Raw genomic sequence first — 8,807 nt, 5'->3', positions numbered from 1 at the left:
ACCAACAAAAAATGTGGAAATAGCAGAAGTGCTAAATGACTTTTTTGTTTCAGTTTTCACCAAAAAGGTTTGTAGTGATTGGACATCTTACATAGTGAATGCCAGTGAAAATGAGGTAGGCTCAGAGGCTAAAATAGGGAAAGAATAAGTTAAAAATTACTTAGACAAGTTAGATGTCTTCAGGTCACAAGGGCCTGATTAAATACATCTAGAATACTCAAGGAACTGACTGAGGAGATATCTGAGCCATTACCAATTATCTTCGAAGAGTCATGGAAGACGGGAGAGATTTCCAGAGGACTGGAAAAGGGAAAATATAGTGCCAATCTATAAAAAGGGAAATAAGGACAACTGCGGGAATTAAAGACCAGTCAGCTTAACTTCTGTACCTGGAAAGATAATGGAGCAAATTATTAAGCAATCAATTTGCAAAGACCTTGAAGATAATAAGATGATAGATAACAGTCAGCATGTATTTGTCAAGAACAAATCTTGTCAAACCAATCTAATAGCTTTCTTTGAGAGGGTAACAAGCCTTGTGGATGGGGGGAAGCAGTGGATGTGGTATATCTTGACTTTAGTAAGGCTTCTGATAACGTCTCACAAGACTTACTCAAAAACAAACTAGGGAGATACTACCTAGATAGAGCTACAAAAGGTGGGTGCATAACTGGTTGGAAAACCATTCCAAGAGAATAGTTATCAGTGGTTCACAGTCAAGCTAGAAGGACATATCAAGTGGGGTCCCGCAGGGATCAGTTCTGGGTCCGGTTTTGTTCACTATCTTCATCAATGATTTAGATAATGGCATAGAGAGTACACTTATAAAGTTTGCAAACAATACCAAGCTGGGAATGCTTTGAGGGTAGGATTAAAATTCAAAATGATCTGGACAAACTGGAGAAATGGTCAGAAGTAAAGAGGATGAAATTCAATAAGGACAAATGCAAAATACTCCACTCAGGAAGGAACAATCAGTTGCACACATACAAAATGGGAAATGAGTGACTAAGAAGGAGTACTGCGGAAGAGGATCTGGAGGTCATAGTGGATCACAAGCTAAATATGAGTCAACAGTGTAACACTGTTGCAAAAAAAAAAAAAAAAGCAAACATCATTCTGGGGTGTATTAGCAGGAGTGTTGTAAGCAAGACACAAGAAGTAATTCTTCCACTCTACTCTGCGATAATTAGGCCTCAGCGAGAGTATTGTGTCCAGTTCTGGGCACCACATTTCAGGATAGATGTGGACAAACTGGAGAAAGTCCAGAGGAGAGCAACAAAAATGATTAAAGGTCTAGAAAACATGACCTATGAGGGAAGATTGAAAAAAATGGGTTTGTTTCGTTTAGAAAAGAGAAGACCAAGAGGGGACCTGATAACAGTTTTGCAGTACATAAAGATTGTTACAAGGAGAAGGAAGGTAAATTGTTCTCATTAACCTCTGACGATAGGACAAGAAGCAATGGGCTTAAATTGAAGCAAGGGTGGTTTAGGTTGGACATTAGGAAAAACTTCCTAACTGTCACAATAGTAAAGCATTGGAATAAATTGCCTAGGACGGTTGTGAAATCTCCATCACTGGAGATTTTTAAGAGCAGGTTAGACAAACACATGTCAGGGATGGTCTAGATCAGAGGTGGGTAAACTACGGCCCGCGGGCCACATAGAATCATAGAATATCAGGGTTGGAAGGGACCTCAGGAGGTCATCTAATCCAACCCCCTGCTCAAAGCAGGACCAATCCCCAATTTTTGCCCCAGATCCCTAAATGGTCCCCTACAAGGATTGAACTCACAAGCCTGGGTTTAGCAGGCTAGTGCTCAAACCACTGAGCTATCCCTCCCCCCTGTAAATCCGGGTTGAGGGACCGTCCTGCCCGATCCTTGAATTCCTGGCCGGAGATGCTAGCCCCCAGCCCCTCCACTGCTGTCCCCCCTCTCTCGCAGCCATGCCGCTGTGTGGGCTGCGCTCTGGCCCACTGCTCCTGCTGGTCAGCATGGCTTGCACCCACCCACCTCCCAGGCTTTCCAATAAGCCTGTCCTGCTGCTCTGAGCGGCATGGCAAGGGGGCGGGTAGTGTGGGGAGAGGGGGTTGGATAAAGGGCAGGAAGTCCTGGGGGGCAGTCAGGGGACAGGGAGTGGTTGGATGGGGTGCAGGTTCTGGGGGGGGGTCAGGAGACAGGGTGCAGGGGTGGTTGGATAGGGGGTGGGATCCCGGGAGGGGGCGGTCAGGGGACAAGGAAAGGGGGGGGTTGAATGGGTCAGGGGTTCTGAGGGGGGAGTCAGGGGGCGGGAAGTGGGAGGGGATGGATACGGGGCAAGGGCCAGGCTGTTTGGGGAGGCACAGCCTTCCCTACCCGACCCTCCATACCGTTTTGCAACCCCGATGTGGCCCTTGGGTCAAAAAGTTTGCCCACCCCTGCTCTAGATAATACCATGAGTGCAGGGGACTAGAGTAGATGACCTCTCAAGGTCCCTTCCAGTCCTATGATTCTATGATTATGTAAAAAGAGATTTATTTTCAGTAGCTCATTTAGTCTGAGACTGAGCTGAGACTGCCAACATGGGAAATACATTATTGCTAAATATGGTATTGGTTTTCAGTCCTGTTTCACTAGTAATTGGACTGAAATCCGTAACACTGCATATTAGGATACTGAGCAGCCATTGTATGGTAACATTTTGAAATCATGTCTCGTTTGGGATTGTAATGGAATGAGTGACCTTGGGGGTGAAAGGCTCTATATCCTGTCCTAGAGCAACTCACGGAAAAAAAATTAGTGGGAGCTTAGCACCCACCGGCAGCCAACTCCTATCCCTGCCCCCCCGCCAGCACTGCCTCTCCGCCGGCGGCCCGGCAAAATAACTCCTCCCCCGTCCCTCCCACCGTCTCCTCCCCACAGCAATCAGCTGTTCCGCTGTATGCAGGAGGTGCTGGGGGGGAGGAGTGGGGATGGGGCGCACTCGGGGGAGGGGGCAGAACTGGGTGGGAAGAGGTGGAGGTTTGGGAGAAGGGGTAGGGTGGGAGTATGGCCTGGAGTGGAGCAGGGGTGGGAAGAGGTGAGGCAGGGGTGGCAGCTTGGGGTCAGATGGGGTCGTGGCCTGGGGCAAAGCAGGGGGGTTAAGCACCCCCGGGGCCAGGAGGAAGCTGGCGCCTGTGAAAGGAACCAACATGGACATTCTCACCACACACATCAGTGTTATCTTAAAAGTAAAACCTATGGGAACCGAGGTATGACAGAAAAGCTGTTGGGCAGGAGGGGAAGAGATAAGGAGAAAAGACCTTGAGGAGAAAAGCGACTGTAAAACTTATCTAAATTAAACTTGGAAATAGAGGGGGGAACTGTCTTGAATTGATTTGTTAACTAAAGTGGTAATTAGCTCTGACATCATTTGTTAGTTAAAGGGTATAAAAGTAGGGTGACCAGATGTCCCGATTTTATAGGGACAGTCCCGATATTTGGGACGTTTTCTTATATAGGTGCCTATTACCCTTCACGCCCTGTCCTGATTTTTTACACATTCTATCTGGTCACCCTATATAAAAGAGTTGTGATTTTGAGGTTTCTTTGTCAGACTCTACCTGATCATGCTGGAACATGCCAGGATGAGATGGTTACCCGTAGGTCTGGCCTACTTGTAAGTATACCGATCAGCTGCTTATGAATACTTTGTTTACTCCTGGGGGAATTCTGCACCAAACAATTAAAAATTCTGCACACAATATTTTAAAATTCTGCATATTTTGTTTGTCAAAATAACACAATATAATCAAGCCAGTTTTAATTATTTTGGTAATTTATTTCAAAATACCTGTCAGCAAGTATGGCTGTAACAATACAGACAACAAAAAAGATTCCGGAAATGTTTCTTGACAAAGAGGTTCCTTACTAGGCATATTAATACAGAACTTTGAACAATAATGCATTTAAACTACAATACAGAACCGTATTTCCTGCACCCCTCAAGAAGCAGTGCAAAGGCTTGGGGAAGTCAGGGGTAACAAAGGAGCGAGGGAGAGGGAAGTAATTGCTGGGAAGGAGCCTGGGAGTGAATCTGTAGGGTTGTTGGGTGTGGGTGGGAGAAATATGGAACAAGTTTTTTGGGGGGATTGTCAGGGTGTTAGGGAGCCTCCCCCACACAGACCCTTGCTGACCCCTAGCCTCTCTCATTCAATCAGACACATCTGCCCCCCGTCCCGACATGTCCCTGCACCCCCACTCAGCCACCCCTCTTCCCCTGTCCCCATGCATCCCTGCACCTCCCCCTCCCCCTGTCCCCATGTGTCCCTGCATTCCCACTCAGCCACTCCGACCCCCCTGCATCCCCACTCAGACACTTTCCTCCCTTCTGTCCCCATGTGTCCTTGCACCCCCTGGTTCGCCTGTGTCCCTGCATCCCCACTCCCATTCAGCCCCGGCTGTCACCTCACTAGCTCCTGTGCCCCCACCCCAATCTGTCCCTCTCACTAGCCTTTCTGAACCCCAGACTATATGACCCTCCAGCAGCCCCATGTGCCCCGTTCTGTCCATCCCCATCATATTGTGTGCTTCCTCACCTGGCCCCACGGGCAAGGCGTTCTGAAGAAGGCAGACACTGCCCCCTCCCTCTCTATGGCTGGCTGCTCCAACCCTGAGCTGGCTGTCCTCTCTTCTGGCACCACAGCAGCTCCTGGTGGGTGAAAGGTGTAACTGCAACACCTCCCTGGCAGAATGTATTTTCTGCAGGGGAAAAAAATCTGCAGGGGACATGAATTCTGCATGTGTGCAGTGGAGCAGAATTTCCCCAGGAGTAAATTTGTACTGTACTGGGTGTAGTACATGCTTATTTTTAAATTAGCAGGCATGTTTACAGCAATTGTATATAACACCGTTGGGCCAAATTTATGGTCAAACTGGTGTCTGGTACTCTCCCATATTAATAATTTCTAATATTATTGATAATTCCAACAGCACAGAAGGGAACTAGTGACCTTTTAACAACCTAATTTCCTTTTTGAAATTCCTCCATATGTCAGGGCCAGACTTTTCTACACCTCTTATTTCAGCAAGGTACCAGGCAACCAGTGCAGAACAGTTGGGTAAATCTGAAGCAAGAAAGTATTTCACTAAGGGTATGTCTAAACTACGAAATTAGATCAATTTTAAAGAAGTTGATTTTTAGAATTCAATTTTATACAGTCGATTGAGTATGTCCACACTAAGCGCATTAAGTCGGCGGAGTGCATCCTCACTACTGTGGCTAGCATCGACTTACGGAGCGGTGCACTGTGGGTAGCTATCCCTCAGTTCCCGCAGTCTCCGCCGCCCATTCTGGGTTAAGCTCCCAATGCCTGATGGGGCAAAAACATTGTCGCGGGTGGTTTTGGGTACATGTCATCAGCCGCCCCTCCCTCCGTGAAAGCAATGGCAGATAATTGTTTCGCGCCTTTTTTCCTGGGTTACCTGTGAAAACGCCATTCCACAGCAAGTATAAAGCCCTCTCAGCTCACTGTCACCATTGCTGTTGTGGGCAAGTCTACTGTGGGGGCTGCTGTGATCCAAGTAGCCAACGCAATCATTAACGTTCTTTTATCAAGGGTAGTGACTCTAGGAAATGTGCAGTCCTTTTTAGATTTTAGGTGCATCATATTCCTGTCCTTTGCCGCTGGTGAAGAAGTCTTGCAGCCATCCATTCCAGTCTGGTTGGCGCTGTAACACCCCATAGCACTTCTGTGGTTGACACATGTAACAGCTCCAGGGCTCTTGCTCTTTTGCCGTGGCCGAGGTACCTTGCCTTACCAGGACCTCCAAGCTTTCGACACAGAAGCACTTGCAGCAGCTGGCATTGCTACACAGCAGCAGCTCCTGGGTGCCTTTGAAGCAGACGGTGCAGTAGGACTGCTAGCTGTCCTCATCGGACATGTAGCTTGGTCGGGGGTTCTGGGAACGTCTTCCCTGCCCAGCTCTAGAAGCCTCGTCGGGGAGGAGTACAGAAGTCTATTTTAAGACCCCTTTAGGTCGATGGAACAGGGTTGGTTGTGTGGACGCAGTCATTTTTAAATCGACCTAACGCAGCTACATTCGACTTAACCCCATAGTGTGGACCAGGGTTAAGTCTTCTAGCACTGCGAGATGCAAATTCCAATTAGCAATCCTAACAGATTGACTAAAGAGCTGCAAAGGCTCACCCACAGCTGGCACTTGTCCCAGCATCTTCAACTTTTTCCTGGTGCTCAATGTACTTCTTCTCCAACCTTGTCAATTCAGTGTTTGGATGCACTAATTACAGCCCCATGCATTGTGTTTAACCAGGTCCTCCACACTAGTATTCTCCAAAGATTCATTTACTAGTCAGTACTCTTTGTCTCTCCATTGATGCCTAAAAATGATCAAGACCAAAGTAAAAACACAGATTTTGTAATAAATTACTTTGGGATTATCATTATGTTGCATCTGATGAAGTGAGCTGTAGCTCACGAAAGCTTATGCTCAAATAAATTTGTTAGTCTCTAAGGTGTCACAAGTACTCCTTTTATTATGTTATGTAATATACGTTATGTAACTTTGTGCATACCATTTGTGGATGGATTTCAGTAACTTCTGGCTGCATGCGGACATCATAACCAGTGCCTCATTACAACTCTTTTGGTGTAACAAACAGAGCTGATAATCAATACCACAGAACCTCTTCTTTTTTGCTGATGACGGCAAATCAAGTTGAAGCGCTCCTTCCATGCATAGTAATCTGTAACATTAAAAAAAATAATCAGCTATCATATTCGGAGAATTAACTAATAACACAGTACTGTCAGTTGATGGTCATAGTTTAATTATGTGAGGGCTGCATGTATGACATACTTGTGTTAAAGTATAATTAAAAAACACTGTTTTATAAACTTTTTCTCAAATATATATCTACATAATTGTTCTGGGTTTGTGACATTTGGTACCATTGTGTTCACAGGAGAAAGGGCTTTCAAATGATACCCAACTCAACCTACTTCCAACCACATTATATCAACATTTTCTCTACCCAGAGGGCCTGGAGCTGGGAATGTGTGGTGGAGGCAGGGATTGAATCCCCTTTGCTATGCCGCAGAGGGTGACACCATTGAAATAATGATTCTGTAGATTTTTGACAAATCAAATGACACCACCCTTAACCTTCTATCATTAACTTGCCAACAGAATTATAATGCTCCCAGATTGTAATGTCATTAACAGGATATCGAACTAGATGAATCACTGGATCTGATCTTGTATAACCCTAAGGAAACCGAACTTCTGTCACACCCCACAGAAGTAACTCCAGGTTAGGGCTGAGCCATATATGCAGACTGTGTATTTGTCATCTTAAAATGTTCCCATGGTAAATCCAGAGGTATCCAAAGGGTTAAGCATGTCATCCAGATATCAACTCCCTGCCAGCATTATGCTCTCAACATTCCAGACACTGGTTTAATTCATAAATAAAGAAAACTGCAGCCCAGCAACAACAAATTACTCACACTCTTCTTCAGGGTTCATCACCACAGTAGAAAGTATTACTGTTATTGGGTGTTAGTTACATCACATATGAAGAAGGGAGGAGTGTGCAAAAGGAAGAAACAAAAAGGGTCAGAGTTAGAAAGCTGCAAAAGCTATGCAATCCAGAGCTGGCACTAGGCATAAGTAGACTAAGCAATTGCTGAGGCCCCAAGCAGCAAAAGGGAGCCCCCCATTCACTTTTTATTATGGCATTGTGTATGGGGGCCCTCACAAAATATTCCTGCTTTGGGACTCCAATGGATGCTATCCCACAACAGTGTGCAGACTGTGGGAGCTAGAGCAAGGGAGTCTCTGACCCATGCATAGGGTGTAAACCCAAAACACCATGCATGGCTACAGCCAGCTCCAAACTGCAACCCCCTCCAACTCCTCCTCTGTCCTTTGTCTCTTCCCTGGGTCCAGGAGGCCACCGGATCAGTTTGTTCTCCAACACCTTCAGTTGGCACTTTGCAGGGGAGGGGCCCAGGCCATCAGTTGCCAGGAGACAGGGTGTCAGCTATTCTCTGTGCAGACAGCCTAGGGCTCTGCAACAATCACACACACTTACCTCACTACCTAGATACTTAAGGAATGCATAGGGGAAACTGAGGCACCCAAACAGTATTCAGAGAAAACATTTAAGAACATTCCCACTTTGTCACACTGGAGGAGGAGCAGCTCAGTGCAGAGAGAGATGGAGAGAATGGGCTAGAACCAGGGAGAAGGTAGGTACCAGCTCTATGTGGGCGGGGCGGGGGGGATTCTGTTTACCCCCTCCCCAGCCCTGCTGCGCTTGCAGTTTACCCCTGGCCCCTCCCTTGCTCCAGGGACCAACACTAGCTCCCGCCCCACTGTGCTTTTGCCCCCGGCCCCTTTTACAATCATTCCCAGGGGGGCCCACAAATACGTTTGGAGCCAGGCCCACAAAAAGTTAATCGGGCCCTGGCTACAGGAGCTGTTAAATGGCGGTGCTGAGGGTCTGACTCCTGCCCGGGCTGCAGCTCAAACTCTGTGCAGGGCAAGGCACTGAGCAGGCAGCACAGGCCAATACAAGGGGTGCGTAATCCACGGCGGTCTGTACGGTCCATACACGGTGGCCTGCACGGTCGCTACTCTAGCAGGGCACCAAGCAACACCGGCTGATGCCGTGGGTGACGTGACTAACCCATGGCCAGGCTGCAGGCGCGTGCTCCCTGGCCGCGGGGAGTCAGGCCCGCACTCGGCACAGGGGGCGAACAGATTGCAGTGACGTCATCAGTCGCGTGGAACTGCGCCCGGAGCGTTCAGGCTACGTACG

The sequence above is a fragment of the Eretmochelys imbricata genome, chromosome 1, assembly GCF_965152235.1.
Source record: "Eretmochelys imbricata isolate rEreImb1 chromosome 1, rEreImb1.hap1, whole genome shotgun sequence".
NCBI classification, from domain to species: domain Eukaryota; kingdom Metazoa; phylum Chordata; order Testudines; family Cheloniidae; genus Eretmochelys; species Eretmochelys imbricata.
This window is presented reverse-complemented; position numbering follows the sequence as displayed.